The sequence below is a fragment of the Corapipo altera genome, unplaced genomic scaffold (genome assembly GCF_003945725.1).
Source record: "Corapipo altera isolate COAL_440 unplaced genomic scaffold, ASM394572v1 50, whole genome shotgun sequence".
Classification (NCBI taxonomy): Eukaryota; Metazoa; Chordata; class Aves; order Passeriformes; family Pipridae; genus Corapipo; species Corapipo altera.
This window is the reverse complement of record NW_020884889.1, coordinates 857,450-881,410: the sequence shown is the minus strand read 5'-3', so window position 1 is coordinate 881,410 and position 23,961 is coordinate 857,450. Positions and strand designations below refer to the sequence as shown.

At 44.7% G+C, this 23,961-nt stretch overlaps 1 protein-coding gene across 2 annotated transcripts in view; it reads right to left on the bottom strand.

Moving 5' to 3' along the window:
- MEGF11 (multiple EGF like domains 11) overlaps positions 1-21,084 on the bottom strand; it is a 267,324-nt gene extending 246,240 nt beyond the window's left edge. For both annotated transcript variants that reach the window (XM_027644120.1, XM_027644121.1), the window contains exons 1-4: positions 21,007-21,084; positions 18,784-18,922; positions 16,307-16,578; positions 9,425-9,569 (exon numbers count right to left, since the gene is read on the bottom strand). The gene's annotated coding sequence lies outside the window, so the exon portion shown is untranslated. The remainder of the gene's footprint in view (positions 1-9,424; positions 9,570-16,306; positions 16,579-18,783; positions 18,923-21,006) is intronic.
- Positions 21,085-23,961: the final 2,877 nt, after the last annotated feature.

Genomic DNA, 23,961 nt, shown 5'->3' with positions numbered 1-23,961 from the left:
AAGTAATATTTTCATAAAGAGAGCCAATGTTCTGGGGCACAGGGTGGGATTGTTGGGGTGTCCTGTGCAGGGACAGGAGTTGGATTTCAGCTCCTTTGGGTCTCTTCCAGCTCAGGATATTCTGTGATTCTGTGGTTCCTAAATGGGTTCACTGCAGTAAACCCAGAGTTAACAACTATCCAGTGCTGTGTGTGGGAAATGGCAGGAACAAACAACAGCCAAACTAAGGCCATGGTCCATCAGGAGGGGGAAAAGCAGCACAGACATCAGTCCTTCCCCCCTCTGGGGGCTGCTTCAAGCACAGTCCAGGACAGAGCAATCAGATCCCAACATTACCCATCCCTTTGGATACATCCACCATGCTCTATTCCTCACATTTACACCTCAGCAGCACTTTTTAGTGCTCAGAATATTCCCCTTCCCCTCAGCAGTCTGCACCTGGATAGGGCAGGGTCTGAGCTCAGAGCCTCTTTCATTCAGAGTACCTGTGCAAACACGGTTCCTTTACAAAAGTCAACAGAACTACGAGTTTATATTCTGCTCCCAGCGCACAATATTTGAATTATTATTTATTATTTGAATGCCTGCATACAGAAGAAACACCCCAACCTCAGCTCTGTGCTACACACAGAGGACACAGACCCTAAAATCACCCTCTGTTTCGTGTCCTACCAATGTCCTGCCAGAGGGAAATTTAAACAAAGCCTAAAAGAAGGCTGGGGAGGGTGAGACAAAAGAAAGACTTGCAGGGCAACAAGAGAGCAAGGGGGAAAAAATCTGCTACAGAAAATTCAGAGAATTATCCAGAACCCATCAGTGTTAGGTGCTGGGCACTAATTAGTGCTAACTATTTGTCTCTCCTTCTGTTAAGCAAAAGGCTTTACACATCATACACAGACCTGATTCCTCACCATTCCAAACTCAGTAATCTCTGGGTGAGCCTTTAATCTGTTGCTGAATTTTATTTAGTTGTCCCTTTGTCCTTTCCTGTTTATTTTCCTAATTGTGTTTCTTTTTCTCGCTTTTTTCTATATATAAGTGACTTTCTGTGTCATCCCTGCCCACACACCTCTGCCTGCCAAGCCATTTCCCATTGCTTTTCTTGTTTAACATTGTTTGCCCCTTATTTCGAGTTCCCACATTCTTTACATCTTACAGATCAGAGCAAGAGGAACAAGCTCAGTTTCCAGGCTGCACTCAGATCATCCACAAACAATCCCACGGAACATATTTTGAGGAATAAATTTCACTTACATCTTTATGAGCCAAAGTGGTGCAATATAAATCAAAATAGAGCAAGAAAAAGAAAACTTCTCCAAGTCCCTGTGCATTGGAATGGATGCAGCATCTGCCTCAAGTGGTAAAGCACCCACTGCATTCACTCATTTTTCACCTTCTGACCACAAGCAGCAGATGGTATTTTGTCATCCCACAGACCTCAGTTTACATAAATCCCAGTCTCTGCCCTGCAGGATTTATAATCCAGTGCTGACCCATCAGTGGATGGATCCTCTCCTGCAACAGGCAATGCCACACAAACGAGTTTTCTTCCACAAATCTTTCTGTCTATTTGACCATCAGTATTTACTAGCAATGATGATTTTGTAAATATAATTCACCCCTGCTGTAATTTCTGTGACTTATTCCCAGTGGCCCTCACTGCACCTAATCAATCCTCAATTACTATGCAAACACATCCTACAGGCCACTGATGTCTCTCCTAACAAATAGATAATTACAGACACCACAATGGCACCAGAGAATCCAACCCAAAAGAACTTCTCGAGGTGATTTACACTCCCCACCACCAAAGAAAATGGATTTGTTGGAGTACTTCATTTCCAAGTATTTTGCCATGCTCTGGGCAAGTGATTATTAGCAGTTCTAGTCAGTGACTGCAGTTACTCCTCAAAACAAATCCTGCATAACTCAGTGTGGTGATATTTCCTGTTGTAACATTACCTGGATGAGTTAGGGCTACACCCAAAAAATCCTTATCCAGGGAAAGCCTCCAGAAAAACAGCAAACCCACTGCTCCTACAGGATACATGCTCAGCTCTGTCATTCTGGGACACCCCAGCTATCAAAGCTCATCACAGCCAAACTAAAGCTCAGAGTTACAAATGATCATTTTCAAATTTGTTCATTCATTCCTTTACCATAAAGGTTTTTTTCTTTCTCTACAAGTAAAATGGAAACTAGGTATAGGATTCATCTCAGTAATGCAGAAGTTGGGTGCCTGGCCTGGTCTGACAGTCCATCTCAGGACTAGGAGACAAGGATACCTTGACTTCCATGGAGGGCAACTCATCCTAAAGGTGGTACCACTTCCAAAAACAAGCCTCCAAAAGCCCAATCCCTTTGCAAACAACCACAGGGACACAACTCTCCTCTCCCTGGAGTCCCATGGTGTTTGGAGAATGCAATGCACAATAACCACCCAGAAGCAAATTTTCTGATGCTTGAATTGTACCTATAAAATAACTGACTGGCTCTGTTTGGTTGATAAAATGCCTCCCTGAAATATGCAGGGAAAAGGAAATTAAAGAGGAGAAGGGATGAAGAACATTGCTACCTCAGACATTTTTACTCAGGTTGAGGAATGGTAGGTGTTACAACTTTCATGGGTTTGATTTGCCATTCCATTTTAACACACAGGAGTTAACACGAGTTCAAATTAATCAGTCAGCACTTCTTTAACCTGATATTTACAGCTTGTACATTCAAATGAAGGCAAACAAAAGTATAATTTATGCTACAATAATGCCATATAAAGTATCATTGTTTTAATTCTTTAATAGAATTAAGCTAGCTGTGGCAAGCAGATAAAACCCCTTTGAATAGTGAAACATTGCCACAGTTTGTCTTGTCAAGGCTCCTGCTTCTAAGAATAATTATGATTTTCCTGTTCCTGGAGAACCATAAATGACACAGCAGGTCAATGAGACAGTTCCCCTCTCAGTGTGGATATTTCCATCCAGATCCAGAGCATCCCTCAGTCTCCAGCCCCACATAACCCCAGCCCTTCTCCTTCCACTGCTGACAAAGGGCTTAGTGCTGCACTTCCTCCTGAGAAACAAATTCCATGCCTTGTGCTGACCCCCAGGACTCCACCAGGGCTGTATGGGATGAAAAAAAAGCAGGATTTCACAGGGAATGAGGAGAGCACAACCCAGCCCCCGGAGCACAGGGGGCAGTGGCACTTTCTGGAGCTCCCAGACTGTGATGCACAACTCACTTGACATCCTGAGTGTCACTGGAGTCACCTCCCAGTGTCCTGTGCTGCTCCCAACAGCCTGTTGGCTGCTAAATGACTTTACATTCTTTTTTCTTTTTCTACAGAGCTTATTTTAGAAAGGTTGTATATCAATCTGGAAAGTGCTGTGAACATGATGTTATCATAATGGTACCATATGCCAGTCGACTACTTACAAATCATCCATGCTTCCCTCACTTGGTAGATTTTAAAGGCATGATAAAGAACTTGATTCTCCTCATGCTTACACTGCATTTATATCAGGACACCTCCATGTTTTACACTGGTAAAAAACCAGGAGAAATATCTGTATCAAACCCTCTAAAAACCTTTAAAGGCTCTTAAAATGGCCGTGTCAAAATAGAGGTTTTACTGTTCAAGTGTTTGTCTCAAAGCAGGTGTGAGTGTTAAAGACTCAAGCCCTGTGAAAAAGTAGGATACGCTCCCAAATCACCTTATCCAGCTGTAGAACCTACAGAAGTGGGTTATATCCTTTAACTAAAGAGCTTTGGAGCTGTTAATTCACCTCCCTGGTTTGGCCCCTTAAGGAGCCCACTGTGAATTCCAATCCTCCACCTGATCATTTCTCTACAGCCCTTTCCTACTTTCTTTGTTCCAGAGAAATCAGATTTTCATGTGTTCACAACACCCCATAAACCCTGCAAAAAATTATGAACCGTAAGACTTGTGATAAAAGAGGAGGTTAACAGAAGTCTAGATCTTAACAAGGAATCCAAGATAAAAGGTTGAGTAAAACTTCAGCTGCGTTATCTGAACTTAGGGGAACCCAGACCCATTTCCACTCATATCTACCAGTTAAATATATATAAAAAAAATTGTTCACAAATTTCACACTTGGCCAATCTTGAAGCTGTCACATTCTGGCAGCTCTCTGGTGCCTTTTTGACCCTTCACAGTCTTTTTCAGAGTGACTATTAGCGCTCATAAAACGTTTTGCATGAGAAAACTGGAAAATGAAGTACGTGGAGTTCGAGCACAGAACTATTTTTGCTCAGCTACTCTGTCTTACTCCTCCTCTGTGCAGAGCACATGTTTAGTGAGTCTGATTCCAGCCTGTTCATTCATCAGCCTTCGTACTCAGGCTGGGACCAGGAGAAATTCTCCCAGTTGTTATGGCAAAGGGAAAAGTGAGCCCTGCAGTTCTGCTCCTGTTTGCAGCCTGGTGAGAGCTGGGTGTGCTCTCCACTCCTGCTGCATTTCTGTGGGCAGGCCAAGGGCTGACCTTCACCTGCCTCTCAGAAAGCAGCTTTCACACTGCTTTCATATGGCAAATCTCAATTCTTTCCCTTTAGAGCAGCAGCCAGACAAGAGAAACTGCCCAGGGCTGAGCACCACTGGTCACATCCAAGTGTTTGCAAACACACTTATCCTGGAGAATTCTGCACTTGTCTTTGGACAGCTTCACTGAATGCCTTAGATTTTCCTTTTCAACTGCTCAGTCTGATCTTCACAAGGGTGTGCAATATTGTCTCTTCATAAATTTGGTACATGATCTGTATTAATTTATAAGGTAAGAGTCACACTCTGCAAACTCTTACCCACAATCCCTCCTCTCTACACGAATACACTGATTTACCTCACTCACAGGAATCACATCCAAGTATCATATGGCTGAACTCACCTGGCAATCTAAAGCTGATTCTACTGGGATTTGTCTCCTTTGAGAGCAGCTCTTAATTTTCTACAAACCTTCTCATCTCCCTCTCCTTAACACACAGAACTTCCCCACTGAGGTTTCAATCAGTTTGTGCAAAGGGAAGCACCAGTTGCTGGGGCAGCTCAGTCAGTCTGTGCAGAACACAACAATGAGCCTGAATTTTATCCAGCTTTTCCATGAGCATCTGCACAACCCTTTCTGGGGTTCACAATGGGAATTATAACTAGTGCCTTGATCCCAGGTTTTATGTATTAGTCATTTTTTGTACTGTGGGAGACAGGCAAGGAGGGTTCAGTTGCCTGAACAGGGATGCCAAGGCTGTTTGAGACACATGAGGAAAACCAGGATACCTCCCTGGGCACCAGATCCAATGGATGTGTCACAGGACAACTGGATGCTGCTGGAGCAGAAACCAGGGAACAGGCAGGACACAAGGAGACTGTGAGACCTGAATCCTACCTGCACCTAAATGGCCCAAATCATCTTCCTGAATGGTCTAAATCACCTTTAGACTGCTCAGTGGGGTCTAAAGTCCATCACCATCCCTGGAGAAATTCCCAGTGACCTTGCCTTGGAACTGCCACTGGGCTCTGGCTCTTGCAGTGCCACAGTTTCCTTTGCATGGATAGGCAAGGGAGAGAAGGGCAGTGGAAGTGCCTTCCAGGCCTCCCAGCGACACAACCAGAATGGACATATTTGCATAAAATGACAATATGGCAAAAAAAAGTACAAATAGGTAATTCAAACCCAAAGTGCTGCAACAGATGGACAGTTTGTGGGAACCCACCACGCTCTCCATGCACCTGGAAGCACACAGAGGCCAATGGCAAGCACAATAAAAACGTAAAAACTAGTGCAGGCAGCACACTCACACTCCCCAATGGCTGCAACCCCCACATTTCAAGAAAAAAGACTTACAGCTTTTATACAAAATAACTGTGAACTGCAGAAAGTCTCCATTTGAATTCCCGACCCAGAGATTTGCACAGCAGTGCTGCAAAAAGCAGTAATTATAGAGCAGCTTTTTAATATGCAGTGGTGTGCAGCACTTCTCTTTTTGAGCTGAACAGCCAAAGTAATATCATAAATATTATATTTAAATAGTAGCTCAAACCACATGGTTTTGAAAACAATAAGCAAGCCCATGCTTTGCAGGAACAGAGAATTAGAAATGATTTCACATAGGAGGATAAAAGGTTTGCAAGAATTGTGATCACGCTACAGGGAAATAGTTTATACAAGGCTGTACTCGAAGGTACATTCCCAGCTCCAATATAATTAACTGTTTTCAGAGATTTATAGTTTTGCTGTATGCATTTGCTTAAATATTAATTCTGCTGCCTGGTGCTTAAAGCAGGATGGATTGTTCAAAGTGAAAATGGCTGAATGCCCCATTCACAGGAAATATGGGACCTCTTACCAGAGAGCACTGGCTTCTGTTTGATACTTCTGAATATTAATGTATATTTAATTGTAAAAAACAAGAGATCAAATTAGTTCTTTCTCATAAGTAAAAAGCGGGAGCGACATAATGCAGCCTAATACTGTATATTTAACCTCAGCCACTTTTGGGGGTTTTAATTAAAATTACAAAATTTTATAAAGCAAGTGACTGGAGAGAAAGACAACACCGAAATCTTATTTTGAAAAAGAGAGTGACCACATGACCATTTTCACTGTTTGATGTATTGAAACACTTCCACCATAAACCTTTTACAATTCCATAACGGATTTGCTCAGATATCAACGAGAAGCAGAAATAAAACTAAGTTCAACAGTCTGAACATCGAGGAAGCCTCCAGAGGTCTGGCTGACAAATAAGAACTTGAAACTAATCTTGCAAATTATCTTTATCCTTGAGCACAGGTGCTTGTTAGCGTTAATTAACCTAATGCAAACCCCCTTCAGGTGTCCCACACCAACTTTAACAGACTCCCGAGCAGGTCCCATGAACCTCAACTTGTTCACAAGCTTTTGCAAGACCAGCTCCTTGGTCTGCAAAGATCACAGAAAGTGCAGTCCTGTGATGAGGCTGGTGCTTTATTCACCTTCATTTAACACCACTGTCACCAAGGCAATACCCCTAAAACAATCCACTGCTCTGAGGAGGAAAACCTGTGGGATTTACCAACAAAGTGAACGTGGAAGGCAGGTCCCTACAGAGAGGGACAGCAAAGCTCTGGCTGCGCTCTGAGAGAAGTCTGAGCATGGGAAGGATTCAGACTGAGACCCGGAGATCCCAGGAAAACCCTCACGGAGTTACTCAGTCCCGTAATGTGAGCTCAAGAGACATAACATTCAGTCACCTGACTGGAGACTTCTCTTACCAAAATGCAGGGCTGAGCATGCTGAGGGGTGGGATCTCTCCCGTCTGACAGGTCACGGGAGGCAGACAGGCTGCTACATTCGAGTTAATTTTTATGTCACATATTTACGTTCTGAATCAGGAGGTAATAAAGACACGAACGTGCAGACTTCCTTTTAGTTAACTCTGGACTTTCTTCCAGCTGGGGGGGAGGGCAGGGGCCAACCCCAGTGTTTAGTGATCCCAGGGGCTGGAGATTTAAACAACTTTAAGCCATGGCTGCCCTGGTTTCTCAAACTATTGATCCCCTGCCCACCTCCCGGGCCAGTCAGATGCCCTGTGCTTGCAGCTGAATAACAGGCATCGCACGAGCACAGGCATCAGACCGCGTGCTGTCACCTGCGGATCTCAGCTGAGCGGTGATTTTGGGAGCTGATACCCTGACGCTCCTAAACTTCTCTTTGTTAGGAGCCATCTGGCAGCGTGGCCAGAGTCCTGCCTAAGCAAAAGAAGGGAATGTTTGGCAGCAGCGAGTAGCACCAGCCAGAGTGAGATTCCACCCACTCCCCAGCCTCAAGGAACGGAGGTGTCGCTTACACGCCGCATCCTACAACTTCTCCTCGTGCATCTCCCTACCCCAAACACCCTCTCGGCAGGAGCCCAGTTAAGCCCAGACCAGGAAAGCCGCTCCGATCCCAGCAGCCGGCGCCAGCCCGAGCCCGCTCGCCCGCGCAGCGCCAGCAGCCCGAGGACGGGGACACGCAGGGACACGCGGGGACCGAATCCGGCTGCTGCAACCACAAGAAAGTTCGTGCCGATACAACACCCCGGTAAACCACGCGCGGGGGGGAGGAAGCGGCTGACAGGGGAGAGTCCTAATCAAACCGTGCGGTCTCACCCACGCACACATCTCCCGGCTCAGCACTCCCAAAATCACCCGCGAGCACCCAAAGATCGAGGGAAGGGGCAGGAACGGGTGGCTGGGAAGAGACTGCCTCCCGCCGGCTCCCCTTGGATGCCGGGCAGTTCCAGGAGGAGGAGGGCAAGGGGGCTTCTCCCCTGGCAGCCGGAGGATGCAGGGGGGGCTCCTTGCCCCGCAGCATCAACCCCAGGAACAAATGGGGGGGTGGGGGGCGCAGCTGCGGCCACGGGGGCTCCGGTGCCGCGTCCCCGGCAGCGCCCAGGACCTGTCCCGACTCGCACCTACCTCGGGATGCGGGGCCGGGGCCGCGGGGCTGCGGGAGGAGGCGGCCCGGGCAGCCACGGCCGAGCCGGGGCCGCTGCCCAGCACGGGCGGGCGATGCTGCTGCGGGGGACTCCGGGCGTCTCTTTGGCTCTGTTAGGAAAGTTACCGCGGCCACAAGACCCACCTTAAACCCGCCTCCCCGCAGGACCCGGGGGAGGGGGAAGGAGGAGGGAGGGAGGGAGGAGACGGGGGTGGGGGCTCGGGGCCGTTCTCTTCTCTGTTCTTCTCATAGCGGCGCTGTTCGGGCTGGCGCTCCGGGATGCGGGTTTGGGAACACACCAGTGCATCCCTTCTCCCGCAGGCTCCGCTCCCTCCCCCGGATTCCTGCTTTGCCGCGCGGTTCCAGCTTCAGAGCGCAGAAACTTTGCCGTTTGCTGCGGCGCTGACGCTGATTTTTGGCTTATTCGTTTTGGTGATGGTCGGTTTGGCATCTCGTTATTTATTTAACCATTTGTTGTTTGTTTGAGGGAAAGGGGGGGGGGGGGGGTCGGGTCTAGTCCTGATGCCTCGGGTGTTGTGTGTGTGTGTTGGGTTTTTTCTCCGCCCGATTCCATTAAAATGCCTTAAATAGACCAGAAGGACAAAGAATGAGACCGCCACCCCGGCATCCCGAGCAGCGCACGGGGGGATGAGGAAGCAAACTATAGCTGAGGGAGAAACACTTGGCGGCTCAGCAGAGGTAGGAGATGGGGGGGGGAAAGCACGATTCCCTGCCTCCTGCGGCTGGAAAACCGGGATCTCCAGAGCAGAGACCTCTCAGATTCCAGCGGGAGATCGCGCAAACTTCTGGAGCCGTTCCAGGGTGCCTCGGTTTGCACACCCAGGGGAGCACACGCAGCTCTCGGTGCCTAAAACCAGCCCCGGGATGGGGAGAAGCTGCTTACGAGGTATCGATGAATGAGGGGATGCTGCCAGGGAGAAGCGCGGTGGAGAATTTACCTCTTCTCTAGCATCCTCTGCCGTCCAGAGCTTCTGCCCTCGCACTGTCACGGCGACTGCACCGCTGCTGCCTTCGGCTGGCTCGGGATGCTCAGAGCGGCATCAGCCGGGGAAGGAATCGCACCCCGTGGGTGTCATTTTCTTCCTGAAAGATGTACCAGAAGTTACAAACGTGTAATGATTTAAATCATTAGAGCAAAAGGCTCATGACAGGTGATCTGAACAGCTGCACTCAGCTCTTAGCCAGGAACCTTAAGCTTGCACAGGCTGTTCAAGATGAAATGCTCTACTTGTGCTATGTACTATTAGTGATTATTTTCTAATTGGAATAATAATGTTGGCTGGGTTCCTGCCTTTTTATCGTCTCAGGAATATATGTAAGAAACATAAGACCAAGCCCCTTTTTGGTAACACACCAAAATGGTTCACAGAACTTTTTTTGTCCCCGTAGGCACACGATGAATCCCCACACTGTACAATATTTTATGGCCATGTGAAGCTGCCAAAATCCTTTGTCCGTGTGTCTCTTGGTGCCCTGCCAGGACATGACTGCAGGTGGTGGCAGCGTTTCAGGATGGAGACAGTTCGGGCCAGCACTGGTACAAAGCTTCCACAGGGGACTCCCTGCAATGTCCCAGCTTCCCAAAAAACTCCTCCACTCCCACACTGGGTTGGTGCCTCTGGGTTCCCAACGTGCCCCTTGCTGGGCTGGCCTGGTTTGCAGCCTCCCCAGGACGTTGCACCAGTGAGGAGTCCGTGTGTGCTGGAGTGATTCCTGCTTTCCCACCTCCTTTTCCAAGCCCAGCTCTGCCCCCTCACCAGCTCCACGAGCTATTTTTCTTCATTACCTATGACTGTGGCAAACTAAGCAGGTTCTGCAGCAGTTCTGGTGCCTGAAGTGAATCCAGCCCCCTCTTCCCCAACTTGTTTTTAATTATTTTTAACAAACATCCCAATGATGAGCATCAATAATAAATTAGCAATCGTGTTTATTTATTAAATTATTTTCAATATTTAATACAATTTAATAGATCAAATTTGAACTCGATTTACTGAATAAATAAAGATAATTAGGTTTTGTTGTTTGTATAAGAATATTAAACCCACCAGTTGCTCTGTCCTGATGGCACTGTTTATAACTCAGTTTTGTCACCAGTTTCCAATTGGGGAACTACTTAGCATCCCTGATTTTAGTTTTTAAACAGTAAGATGCTCCCTGAAATGCACAAAATGTTTAAAATTAATTAGGCCAGCCTGCTGCTATAATTTCAATTCCTTTTTTTTCTTTCCCTTTCAGAGTTCTCTTTAAAACTTTCCAAAGAAGTGGTCTGTCAAACTATGAGTGCCCTGGGCACCAATGACAACCAAGATATTGCACTGTTCTATAGGTGTTTGCAGATATTTGACACAAAGCATTCAGCCCTGCTCTTCTCTCTCCTGTAAAATCCCATCCAGCTCATTTAATTCACTTGGAAAGTTCTGGAATTCTCTCCAATGTGGTTGTCTACTTGCAGGGCAGCAGAGGGTAGCAAATGCCAATGAATCTGGCTGTGGATGTGTTCTACATTTGAGGGTGACTACTAGAATATTCATTTATTACTGGTCTCCATTTAAATGCAACCCCCTTCTAAGAAGACATTCAGTACAAACAGCACTAGATTGCAGCAAACTGGTTCTAGTCCAGTGCTTCTGTTTTTAAAATGGGCAGTTTACAAATAAAGATATAAAAAGACACTTTGGCTGTTTTTTTTCTTATTTTTGTTGACTCAATGAGTGTAGCCTAGAGTTATAACTCTGTAAACTCCAGCTGAATCTTTAAGCTTAGAAAGAACCTTTCATAAATCAGAATGAGTTGTGGAAATTCCAAAGGACAAAATAACTCTCAGTTATGTGAGTGCACAGCCTCAGCTTGGTGAAATGATAACTGGTTATCCCCAGGAAGCCTGAGCACCAACATGGAAATGAGAAAAGGATTGGGGGGGGAAAAAAGGCAAAAAAAAAAAGAAAAAAGCAAACAAGAGTGTATTACAAGAGTGACTCTGCACAGAAAACTGCTTAATAATTCTGCTGATAAAGTGTGAGCCAGAGGAGAATTCATTTCCCTCTCCCTCTCAGCTGGGCTGACAGGAGTTAAAGGAAGTGCAGCCTTTCAGAAAGGTGAGCAGGGATGTCCTTCAGTGCAGACAATGGAGCTGGGGTCACTGGGACAGCACTGGAGTCACTGGGACAGCACTGGAGTCACTGGGAGCTTTGACTTCTGGGGAGGCACAGTTTTACCCTGAGGGAAACCCAGCCACTTGGACATGTTTTCTCTTCAAAGCCCATTCCCCTTTCAGGAGTATTTTCCTGCTTTCCTCTCCTTGCTTCTACATGTCCAATTCAAAACTAGATCCTGTCCACTTCTTCACTTCCCATGGGTTCTTTTTGCTCAAAGGGGCAGTTGGGCCTCAGAAAACATCAGCAAACTGAATCATGGTACTGTTTGTAACAGCATCAGTTATCCACACTCTGAAATTATTATTCTGTTAATATTAAAGCTCAAGAAATTAAATATGCATCATTTGTGTCTGAATGAGCAATTATTATTGAACATAATGCTTGAAAAAGGAAAACAAAGCTTTTCAGACATAACATGAATTTTAACTTGTGGGGTTTTTTTTTAGAAAACCAATCAGGGTTTTAGTTTATGCATCATTCTGTTCCCTGCAATAATACACTGTCTGTGCAATCAGTGATGATAAATGGGCCATAATTGTAAACTTGATATTGGTTTTCAATATTGAATTCATCATTGTGTCCTCTTAACACATATTAAATACTTTAAAGAATTTATATGTTTGTTTGATTTATCTGTGATTTTTTTTCCAATATGTAAAATTTATTAGTTTTCTGGTTTTTGAGAAACTAAGAGTAGACAACATCATTAATAACACTGAATAATAGCCTTGGCCTCATTTATGCATCACTCCCTTCTCCCAGACAAAGTGTCCAAACCCAATACAAACATATTAGTTGGAGGCAGGATAGAAAATACAGCCTGAACTAGAGCCAGTTCTGCACAGGTTTTGTTTGAATTCCCTGATCTATCCCAAATCCCTCCAAATAATGATTGCAAGAATTTACTCTCATTTAAAGGCAACTCCTGCACTCATATTTCACTTTATTCTATGGCAGAGTTGTTGACTAACCTCTAGAGCACCTAAATTCTTATTAATGTTAGTGAGAGTTATACATATGAACTGAGAAGGGAAGAGACCCCTCACCATGGAAAAAACCTACCAACAGCAGCTTTTCTAATGCATAATTAACAGCAATGTCACACAGGTCAACAGCAGCCTTGGCTTTCTTGTGAAAACTCTTATTTGGAAAGCTGCAAAGACTGGATTTTTTTTCCTGTCAAGAAAACCCACACTGCAACTGAAGCAAGAAACTGCTTCCCCTTCTGGTCTTGAGAGCTAAGAGACAATTTACCCACCAGGCTCCTGCTTGTCTCCAGGACATCCCTCCTAGTCCTGCCTGAGGTAGAATCCAGGCTATGGGAGGAATTTGACCAATTCCCAACCTTACACCAGCAAACAGGCATTTACAGGTGGAACATTATCAGCTGTATTTGTGGTTGAGCTCCTTGTTTGATTATTACCAATCTCTCTTTGAGTTTCTCTTTCACCCAAACCCAAAGGCTGGAACTGCCAAGAGCAAGTACAGACCAAAAACAAGGGGGCAGAGAAGCAGCAGCCCCAGAAGAATGTTGATTCACTCCCTCTGCCTTCCCCAATAAACTGAGGTTCCCCAAAGTTCTGCTCCTTCCCAGAGAGGCTGTTCTCCCTCAGGAGAGCCTTCCAGAGCCTGCTTTCCCTTAGGAAATTCCCCCTGGACCAGAATTCCAAGTGTTGGCAAACCAGAAACAGAGTTAAAATAAGGACTGAAGCAGACAGAAGTTCGTGTGCTCGGCATTGTGAAACAAGCATGGGATATATTCATTTAGACATTATTTACAGGGGCTTCTAAATATGCTGGAGCAAATTTATCATCAAGCTTAACTTGTTGTCTTCAGCCAGCTGTCTCCAGATCCACAGAATATTAAGGAGAGGACTTAAGTCTGTAGGAAATGTACTGTTGCAGCAATTGGCATTATTTGGACACACTGTGGAATGCTCAGCTGTGCTTTCATCAAAAGAAATTTGGAGTTTACTGCTCTTGCCCTCAGTGAGGAATGGGTTTGATTACAGAGAGAAGAGACACACTGAGAGAAGCTGTGAATTTATCTTCAGGATGGATTGCTGCAGGAATTTTTACCCTGAAGTTGTAGGAACTAGTTGATTGCCAGCACTGAATACAAACATTCTCTGAAGTGACCCCCTCTTCTGTAAAACCCCAGGTCCTGACTCCCAGCTGCCCTTGTGCTCAGTGCTCCCCAGTGGGCTCAGGGGAGACATCTGGAAAGAGGATCATTGGAATTTTTATCTGCTCTGGGAATTCTGTTGTTGCTTTTATTCATCCCTGCAGAGATGAACAGCCCACAGAGCCAGTCCACCTGCATAAGACCTCACCCTGTTCCAGTGAGAGCTGAAGATGCACCTTTGGATTGACTGTCATGACCCTTGGACAGGTTATTTTATGCCTCACTTTCCCACCTGCTAAAATGGAAATATTAACTCCTAATATTAATTGCTGCCCAGAATCTTGGTCTGTCCTCCATATGCTACAGAGGTTAAAATTATAATGGACACTTTCAAATTTTGGAATGTTGAGGAATTATGGTCGTTGCCATTCAAACCGTAACAAGAAATCAAGCAAATGATAACAGAAAATCCTACAAGTTTTCCTTCTGTTTTCAAACAAAATCTAAGAAATCTTGGCTGCAAGTATTTCTTTTCATTTTTATCCATCCATAGGCACTCACAGAATGATAAGTCAGGATCTATCAGGAGCTGATCCCCAAGCTGAGGGAATGCTGCAGTGCATTTGTTTCTTTAGTTTGCCACTTTACGAGGGAAAAAACCCACATTTCTGAGATATTTTTGGTAACGTGTGACTAAGTAGCAAAATTAAAACTAGGAAATTAATAACTCCATGGCATTTCAATCCCATCAACTCTAATCAACATAAATCCATTCTAATTAAAACCTGCAAATCCTGAGGATACCAAACAGGTAGCCCTCTGTTACAGGGAGGTGGCAGCAACAGGCACATTCCACACAAAGGGAGAGGCTGGAAAGCTCTGAAAGAGGCAAAGATGAAGCTGCAATAGAAGCTGTATTTTCAGAGTACCACTAGGCCCTAACAATCTCTAACTGGTGAAATAAAAATTAAAAAAAACCTCATAAATTTTGTCCTTTAAAACTTAAAAGGCAATTTTATGAGCTAAATGAAGCTTCAGAGGCTGAAAAGGGTCACTGAGTTTATCACAATCGTTGCTATAGGTTTAGATTTACCCCTCGGGAATCCCTAATTGGTGAAAACAAACATAAATTTCGTCCTTTAAAACTTAAAAAGCACTTTCACAAGCCAACTGAAGGATCTGAAGGAAGTGTACAAACTTCACAGGCTGCAAAAGGTTCCTAAGTTTATCACAGTGATGAAACCAGAAATAGTGCAGTGAGGTAAAGCATGTTCTGATCAGTATGATGAATAACACACACCAGTTTAAAGGAGGACAATAGCAATTGTGTAATTGCACCACAGCCTTTGTTTCAAAGTCAGAACATCTTAAATCTTGAGTCTGTCTTAAGGACTTGATCAAAAGCCCATAAACATTAACAAGATTCTTTGCTCTGACTCCCCTGGGCCTTGCATGTGTCCTTTTCACAGCACCTTCACTCATCTTAAATCAGTTCAGGGAGCTCCTCATCTCTCCTACAATCCATTCCATCCTGCACTTATAATTGGCACCAGCTTTAAAGTCCATAACTAGAGCTGCCAAATCTACCTGATCCTGGTGACTTTTCATGTTACACCAAGACCAGCAGTTCCCCTCTGCTGCTCCTGCCCTGCCAGGGGAAGGCAGGGACCCGAACTGAGTGTGGCTGTGTTCTGTTTGTGCACATCTGCAGTAGGTGGGACTGGCACTGGGGTTTAAGGAGAGAACCCATCTTCACCCAGCTCCTTACAAAAAGGCCTCTTTTGTCCACTGGCAGTTTTTCCCCCCAAGCAGCACATCAAAGAAAGGCACATGTTTGGCAGGCAGGGGCTGTCACCCTGCCAAGGGGCTCCACGGGAAGCAACCAACCTGCTGCCCCTCCTGGGAGAGCAGAGTCTCCCAGCAAGGAAAAGGGATTGGAGCCAGGGCTGGAGCTCAGACTGTTCCTCTGATCACATTCCATCACAAACTTTCCCCACCATTGCCCTGGAATCAGAGCAACAGCCCAGAGCCGTGGGAGTGCAGAGCTGGGGGGAAGCAAAGCCGTGGGTTCCCAAATTAATCTCTGAGATCACAGCGAGCGTTGTCTTTATGATGTTTGCAACAACCACTGGCACTGAGGGGGTCTGGTGGCAGAAGTCCTGAGGGCTGGCAATGGTTTCCCAGACTAAAAAGCCTGGGAATCACTGATTTTATTCCTGCAGCAAGGAGCAAGTCACACCTCGACACCTCCCAACGTGTTCATTTAACTTGTTCTCACAAATTGTCAGTGAAGGGTAATCCACAACCTCTTTATGCAAGTTGTGCCAGAATTCAGGACAATAAATGTACAGAATTTAATACATGTTCTTCAAGGATATTTAATGCTAGTCAGAGTTTCCTTTTCAAAACTGCACATTGTGGCTTGGTTGGTTTATTTTCTTGCAAGGAAGCAAAAATGGAACATCACATATGTAAAGTCCTGGACCACATTATATTTAGAAAAGCAAGAAAATAAAATTGATAATTTTTATCCATCCTACCTGTTGTGATGCACTGGTGATGGTTTAGTGAAATACCTTCTCCCTCTGTGTTTTCAGTGTGAAGCAACAGTTTACAGTTGGCCTTTGCCATATGAAAGGATTAATTCCACCCTCTGGAATTAGTATCTGGGACAGCAGGAGGACTTTGGTGGATAATGAGGAAGGCAGCTTTGGGAAGGTTCCTCAGCTGTGAGCACAAACACTCCTCAGGTGCAACTTTCATCTGAGTCTCCCCTGCATGTCAGTCCCTTGGATCAAATCAACAGGAGAAGCTGAAAAGAAGACAGAGATAAAAATGTGTTGGGACACAGGAAGATGCTTTAATAGATAAAAAAAGCTACAGTCTCTTTAAGAAAGGATTTTTCCACTTTGTATTCCTACTGTCTGAAATCAGGCCTGAATAGAAGAAGATAACTTGATAAAATATAGGCAAAAAAAAAAAAATCATATAAGGAAATAATGGAAATGCTGTTCTGGACTTTTGTGAGTATAAATAGTATTGGAAATGAAACTGTCAAGGCCAGCATATGAAATGATGTAGAAATAAAGTCACTTTAATGGTCAGTCTGCTGCAACCACATAAACATTCTCTACTTCCTTTCATAGCCCAGCATCTTGTAAATTCTTTTTTCTTTTAATCTGACATATGGGGAGACATTAGTTGGAGACTCAAGGGGACAGAATCTGAAAGAGAAGCAGAAATGGATCAAGGGAAGATAAGGAAAAGAAATCATCAACGGGAGATATTAAATTCCAAGAATGAAGCTGAAGGGATGGGACATACTAGAAGGGAAAAAAAAAAAAGGTGGTGAGATAAGATGGAAAATAACATGCTGAACTCAATTTTAAGCAAAAATATTAGACTGTAATAATCAGGGACTGTCTCTCCAGCTTTTCCTCTGCTTCTGGGCTGTGTCTGTGAGAGTTTTCCTGGCACCTGACTGCAAATGCAGAACTGTTCTGCCACAGATCTGGGGCTGCTCTTCGCCCTTCACTTGGCACCAGCAGAACTTTCTCCCCCCTGCAGCTGCACTGGCTCATCCAGCCCCTGCTCACACTGGGGCTCTGCACTCCCTCCACTCTGCTCACTGGAATGTGAGACTGGGACTAGAGAAAGAGTGGGAAAATATCTAAAATAAGCATCAATATAAAAGATAGGCAGCAATCTCACAAGATTAAATGAGCATTTTGGTAGTTGATTGGCATTCTCATGTCCTTCGTGTCCCCAGAAAGTTCCACATCTTATCAGCTGCCACATGAAGGAGCTTCATTTCTAGGACTAAACACAAGAGTTTTCTCCACAGGAAGTGTTGGAACACTGTCTTATCCCTGATCTACAGTAATAATGCCTTAGGCAACCTCGAGCAGCCTCTTGACCCCAAAGGACTCTCTTTGGACCATGCACAGCAGCAGCCACTTTCTTCCCCGTGCCCTGCAAAGCCAACCTCTCAATCCATGCTGGATTTGCCCTTTGGAGGTCATGGGGACAGCCAGAGGTGACAGGCAGCCTGATTGTGCAGCCCAAACTACTGGTCCAAGGTTTCATTTCTTCCTCGGACAGTATTTTTTGTACCTTGTTTTTTCTGAAGTTTTATTAGCCCATTAGATTATTTCCTCATTATAACGGCAGCTCAGTCTCTTTCAGAAACTTATAAAACATATAAAACCTTCCTAATATCTTCATAAACCAGAATTAAATCTGCTACTGACAGTCAAGGGTGATGAACCAGGGGAATGGATCTTTGGCTCAAGTCCTGGCTGGGCCACTCAGTTGCCACGTGACCTCAGGCAAATAATTTGATCTTCTTTAATTGCAGCAGTTATAAATTTGGCTAAAGAAGTAAGACCTTCCTGAAAAGCACCAGCCTTTGACCTCAGCTTGTGTGAGGAAATGCATCTCCAAAACCTCAGGCTGAATGATGCAACAATTTTTCAGTTATCTACCCCTAGAAACTATGTGGTTGCTCACAGAATGTGAACTCTTCAGCACCACAGGGGATTATGGCACAGAAATGTTATCAGTGTGTGTATGGTCCCACCAGAGGGAGGGAAGAAAACAGACCCAGACTCTTCTTCCAGGAGGAAAAGCAATAGGCAGAAGCTGAAAAACAAGGAAATTCTACCTAAAAGTAAGAAAAAACTGATGTTTCCAAGAGAGGTTGTGGAGTCTCCATCCTTGAAAATATTCCAAACCCAGGTGGATGTGGTCCTAGTGAAGCTGCTCAACAAGGAGGGTCTGGAAAGCTCCTGAGGTCCCTCCTGCCCTCACCTGCTCCAAGACCCAACACATGGAGGGTGTGGGTGACACAGGGAGCACAACACTGGGGTCCATCCAGCCATGGAATCTGGATGGACACAGTTATTGCCCCATCCCACTGCTCCCCGTGACCCAAAGGTGACCAGAGGAGATGCTGGACCATTTTGTGAGGTGGTAACAAGGAGCACTTTGGCAGTTGGATCAATGGCTTGGTGCTCACAGGACAGTTGTTGACACCTGACCCTTCCATTAGACCTCGTGGATGAAAGGAGTGGAGGGAAAAGAGCCCTCAATGCACACCCTGCTCCCATGGAAGCCACAGAAGATTGAAGGTGTAGCTCAGCTTGCACGAGCTCAGCCTGTGTGGAAAATAAACACAGATGATGATCCAGACTCTTCCCATCCCCAGGCATTTATCCTACACACAGAGGGACAGCTGGAGCCCTGAGGCTGGGATGAGCAAGGCTGTTGGATGTTGGATGTCTCAGCAAGGGCCACAGACCTGAGTTGCTTTCAGCCCACCCCATTTAAGCTCAGTCTCACAACAAATCAGTTTTTAACTGAACACCCTCTCACTGTCCTCACTCCAACAAACCTCCTCAACCATACCAAGAACTAATTCTGCATAATGACTGCAACATGAGGCTGTAACAAAACCACCCAGGATTTGTCAGGGAAGCCTTAAGGACAACGACAAAGGCACCCACTGAGAAGAGGTTCAGCAGCAGAGTGTCCCAGCAGAGCTGGGCAAACACTCCACCCCATTTCCCTTGGATATTCATTTGAATTTTTAAATGGGTTTCTTTGACTGTTCACATCCCTTTTGTGCTCACTTTCCATGAATAGCAAATGAGCTTTAATAAGGGGGATAATCATGAAAAACACATTTTAAGCTTGAACATTTGCCAAATGAAACCCTCCCATTGCACGGTGGTTAGCAGCATATGTGTGTCATTTTATGACTTCTCCACTAAATTAAAAATATTCACTGCTGGTCAGTTTTCACATCCACAGCAATGAAACCCAAATAATATCATTACAAACAGAACTGGGCAGCAGAGGTTAAAGCATTATGATGTACAATTAGATGTTCCTGAATTATTTGCTGGCTGACACTTAGTTCTTGACAATAATTATGACAAAAGAAAGTATCTTGAAATCTTGCCTTTTTTCCCTCGTAGATTTTTTTTTTTTTAGAAAAAGAGTAACCTGTTATTTATTCAGCCCTGCCAGGCAACATGATTTGCCAGAGGATAGAGCAGTTACAGGTATAAAATCTTTACTCAAAGGGCTTTTGGTGAGTAAAATTTAAAGCCCTAAGATGCACAGGTGCAGCCCCGAAATGCAGTGAGATGTATTTTGCTTTAGCTTCAATATACATCACTGAGCTCTCAAGGAAAACCCTTCTATATCTCATTTGTGGAGCAAATCACAACAGCAGAGTCCCCACGAGTCAACCCCATTTAGTTTCTAGTGATAGAAGCCTAAGAGGGAATTAATCAGCTTCTCCCAGAAACTCCTCCTTGTTTCTGTGACTAACAAAAAGTCACCCTGGCAGCTCTGTTTTCTATTTACTGGGGTATGTAAATAAATAAAGCTCAGAGTGTGACACTGTGCAGCACTGACCCCAAAGCTGAGCTGGATATACCACAGGGAGCAATCCCAATTTGGAAGGGGCTGGAAAAGCTCTAACCACCATTGTCCTTTGAACCTGGAGGCCAAGGCACTTCTGAGCACCAGTGTAAAGGCTCTGACCAAATCAAAGGCATTTTGATGACAGAAAGATTGATATGGTGCCCTTGGCCTTTGATCCAAATTGTTTTCATAACTTCCAGCAGAACAAATATAAACACAATTTTATGAAAGCAGGAATCCTGGGATCCACCAGCTCCAAATAACCTAAAGCTCCTCGAGAAGGTTTGACAGTCTAATGATGGCACTAGAAGGGCTTTTTTCCCCTTTAAATAATATTTGAGGTCTCTCAGCACTAAATACAGTGAAAATCCCGGCATAAACTAAGTAAAGTAATGGAAAATTAAGTGAAACAAAACAGCACATAACTTTGATTTCAGTGCTGTAAACTTTTGAGCTGCATCCGCAGAGGAAAAGGGTGATAGGAATAAAATCAAATGCATATCACAGTAAATGCCAGGTATTGTGATAAATTACTTTTATGCTTCCAATAATTGTAAACATGGGGGAGTTTCATATTCCTGACATGCTTGAAGAGCTCTGCAAGCCTTGTTTTTATGATTGTCATAGCACAGCATCAGTTTCTAGTTTATTTTGTGGAGAAAACTGTCGAGTTACGTTACAAGCAACTCCAAGCAGTTTGTTCAGGGAAGCCGAAAGGCGGAATTTCAGCCCGTTAGACGCGGGCAGGGAAGCAAAAGGTCCCGTTTCAACCCAAACTCGATTAAATAGCGTCTCCCAGTGGTCGTACCTGGTATTGCAAACGCGAAAACCGAACTGAAATCCAGGGAGAAAATTCCAAAGCCCAGCAGCGCGCGAATGCAAAATCACTGAAATAAAAAGAACATTAGCACGTACTCTGTAACGCTGTATAAATAATTTTAAAGAATAAACGAGATCATCATCGAAGTGCAATGTAACAGGAAGTCTAATTAATATGGGTGCTGAAAAAATAATTGAAGGGGGGGTAACATAATGCCAGTGGACACAGAGCTACAGAAAACAGATATTGTTAAAATAACTTGATATCTTTCATTTTTGTGAGTGCGAGGAGTGACACATTAATCCCGAGACCATTCTAGATGTGGGTACTATTTTTACAACACTTTTACAGAGCCAGCAATCCAGGAGAAGGAATCTCCAAGAGGAAAGACAGCATTTATCCAGTTTAGTGTGAGCTGGAAGGAGATGCTGCTGAACTGCCAATTGCTCCACAATTGCTTTAAGAATGGAAGAACCTACTTCAAAAACCTGCTGTAAGATAATCAAATCTTGCATCCTCTCCCTCGGTGATGAAATACTGGGAAGGGAAAAACAAATCAAAAGGCCTCTTTCACACACAAAAAGATATGATTTTTGTTGATTCCATGATTGTGTGGATCCCAGACTAACACTCTGCCTCTTGTTCGTGGCATTTGCCAGAGGAGTTGGGCATCAGGCTTGGCAAACATGAGCCAAACTCTGGGATTCTCCAATGACCTCCAGGTTCTTTGCCAAAATATGGAGCAACTTCTATCCAAAGGTAACACACTGAAACTCTGAACTGCACCTCCTGACATGGTTTTCCAAGCAGGGGTTGCTCCTGAGAGGCTCAAACTTCCCATTCTAGGAAGCACAACTGAACTTTAAAGGCTTCTCTTGCTCATTTAAAATAAGAGCTTCTCTTTAAAATAACAGCCCTCTCTGGTGTTATCCAAGGAGCACTGTATGAGGTGAGAAATACTCTATAAAAATAATATTTGTACCGATTTCTTGCCATTCTACCATTTTTTTTCTTCACAAAGCACTTTGTGCACTGCACTCCACCTTCATGCTTCAACATTTGAGAGGATCTTCTAATGCTGATACTCAAACAGTTTTGAAACTTTTATTTTAAAACTCCTAGAACTGCCCTTGTTATCCTGTTAGTTTGGGCTGTTCCTGCACAAACTTCTTGCCCTGTATAAAGCCAGTTACCAGATGAGCACGAAAGTTCATCTCTGATCTCACAGGGGCAAACTCAGTTGTTATATAAAGTGTCAAGAGTTCTCTTTGGCTTCAGTGACTCCAGCTTTGCCTTTTGCAATCACAGGAACTTGCTCTCCAAAAGAGGAAGGAAGGTGGAAACTGAGAAGGTTAAAACTGTTCTGGGTAGGATGTTAGAAATACATAAGTAGCTACTTGACAGTACCAGCAAGGCAGGAACTTGGCCCAAAGGTCTTCCATTTTCCTCTGTGAAACAGTGAACAAATGAGAGCAGTGATCTCAGCTACTTTTCTTTAATTAACCTTCACTTTATTGCAGTCATTGAATGTCACTGAGTAAGCACACTGGTCTGTGTTCCTCACTGTGTCAGCACTCAGCATCCTCTACATTTCAAACTCAGTTAAATGTCTTTTCTCCCAAATGTTGTGTTTTTCTTACCCTTTCTCTCACCACGGGTTACTTCATCTTTGTTCCTACTGAACAAGAGCTCCATCATTTGGTCTCCATTTCCCCTTTCCTCTCACATCCTGCTTACATAATACATCTAAAATCATCCTGACTACCAAGCCCAAGTCTACACTTTGGTCGTCTCTCACTAAGTTATAACACCTCCTCCTCCTCAGATGTTTGAGAACTTGGCTTCTGCAAATCAGTTCCTTACAGATGGTGCTTCCATTTACTGGCACCAATTGGTTACTTGGAAGTATTAGTCACTGCAGATACACATTTTATAAAACATGTGAAAAATAAGAAGTGGAATAAACAGGAACATACAGTGACATACTGCCTTGGCTCTTTCCCAGGTTTTTTTTCCTCCTAAGGACAAACACTACACAGCTCACACATTTATGTTCAAGTGAGGTTATGATGGAGGCATTCGGTGGGAAAGTAGGAATGCTTTTCTAATAGTCAAAATAATCATCTCCAAAATGCCATATTTTCAGCATTGCAGTCTTATTCACAGAGCAGTGACTCAGACCCAGAGACCCAGTGGACTCATGACCTTTCACTGCTTTTCTGTTTCATCTTGGATTAGACTTAATCTGTCAGAGCTTTTATTTCCCCCCGCTGTAAATGTGAGGGGCAATATTGGTGTCCACTGTAAAATCAGTTGGCGTTAGGGTTGCAGTTCTCACACCCCCTTGCCCCGATCCCCACCTCAACTCTCTGAGTGCTGCAGGTGATCCCACAAAATCAGGACTGAGGAATGGACCTGGGATTTCTCCTGGAAGATGCCAGGAAAATCATGGAGGGTCACACATATGGACTTATGCAGGTCTAGAGCTCAGGCACAGCAAGGCGTCCTCGATTTGTTCTTGTTCTTCCCTGCATCTTTTTCAACCCTCCAGTGCCTCCAATACCTCCACATCACTGTCCTTGAAGTCCGAAACCTAAAAGCATACAGAAAAACCCCACATGTTTCTTCACCACAACCACCCCATCCTCCTGCCACCGCAGCCTAACAGAGTGTAACCGTTTCTTCTCATTTGCCTCCCATGGACACCCCAACTACTTTTCCACCATTTTCTCCACTGTCACCCCAAAATCTCTCCGTTTTCCCTCACTGGAAGGGTCTCGGTCCTCTCTGCTCGCCCACCCACACGAGCTGGGGCTCTCCTGGGGCTCAGCACCTGCACTGGCCGGGCTTCCCCTCAGCCCTCACCTGGTACCGACCCCTCAGAGCCGCCCCGGTGCCCTCAGCTCATTCCCTCCCTGTCCCTCAGCTCAAGTTCCAGTTCCC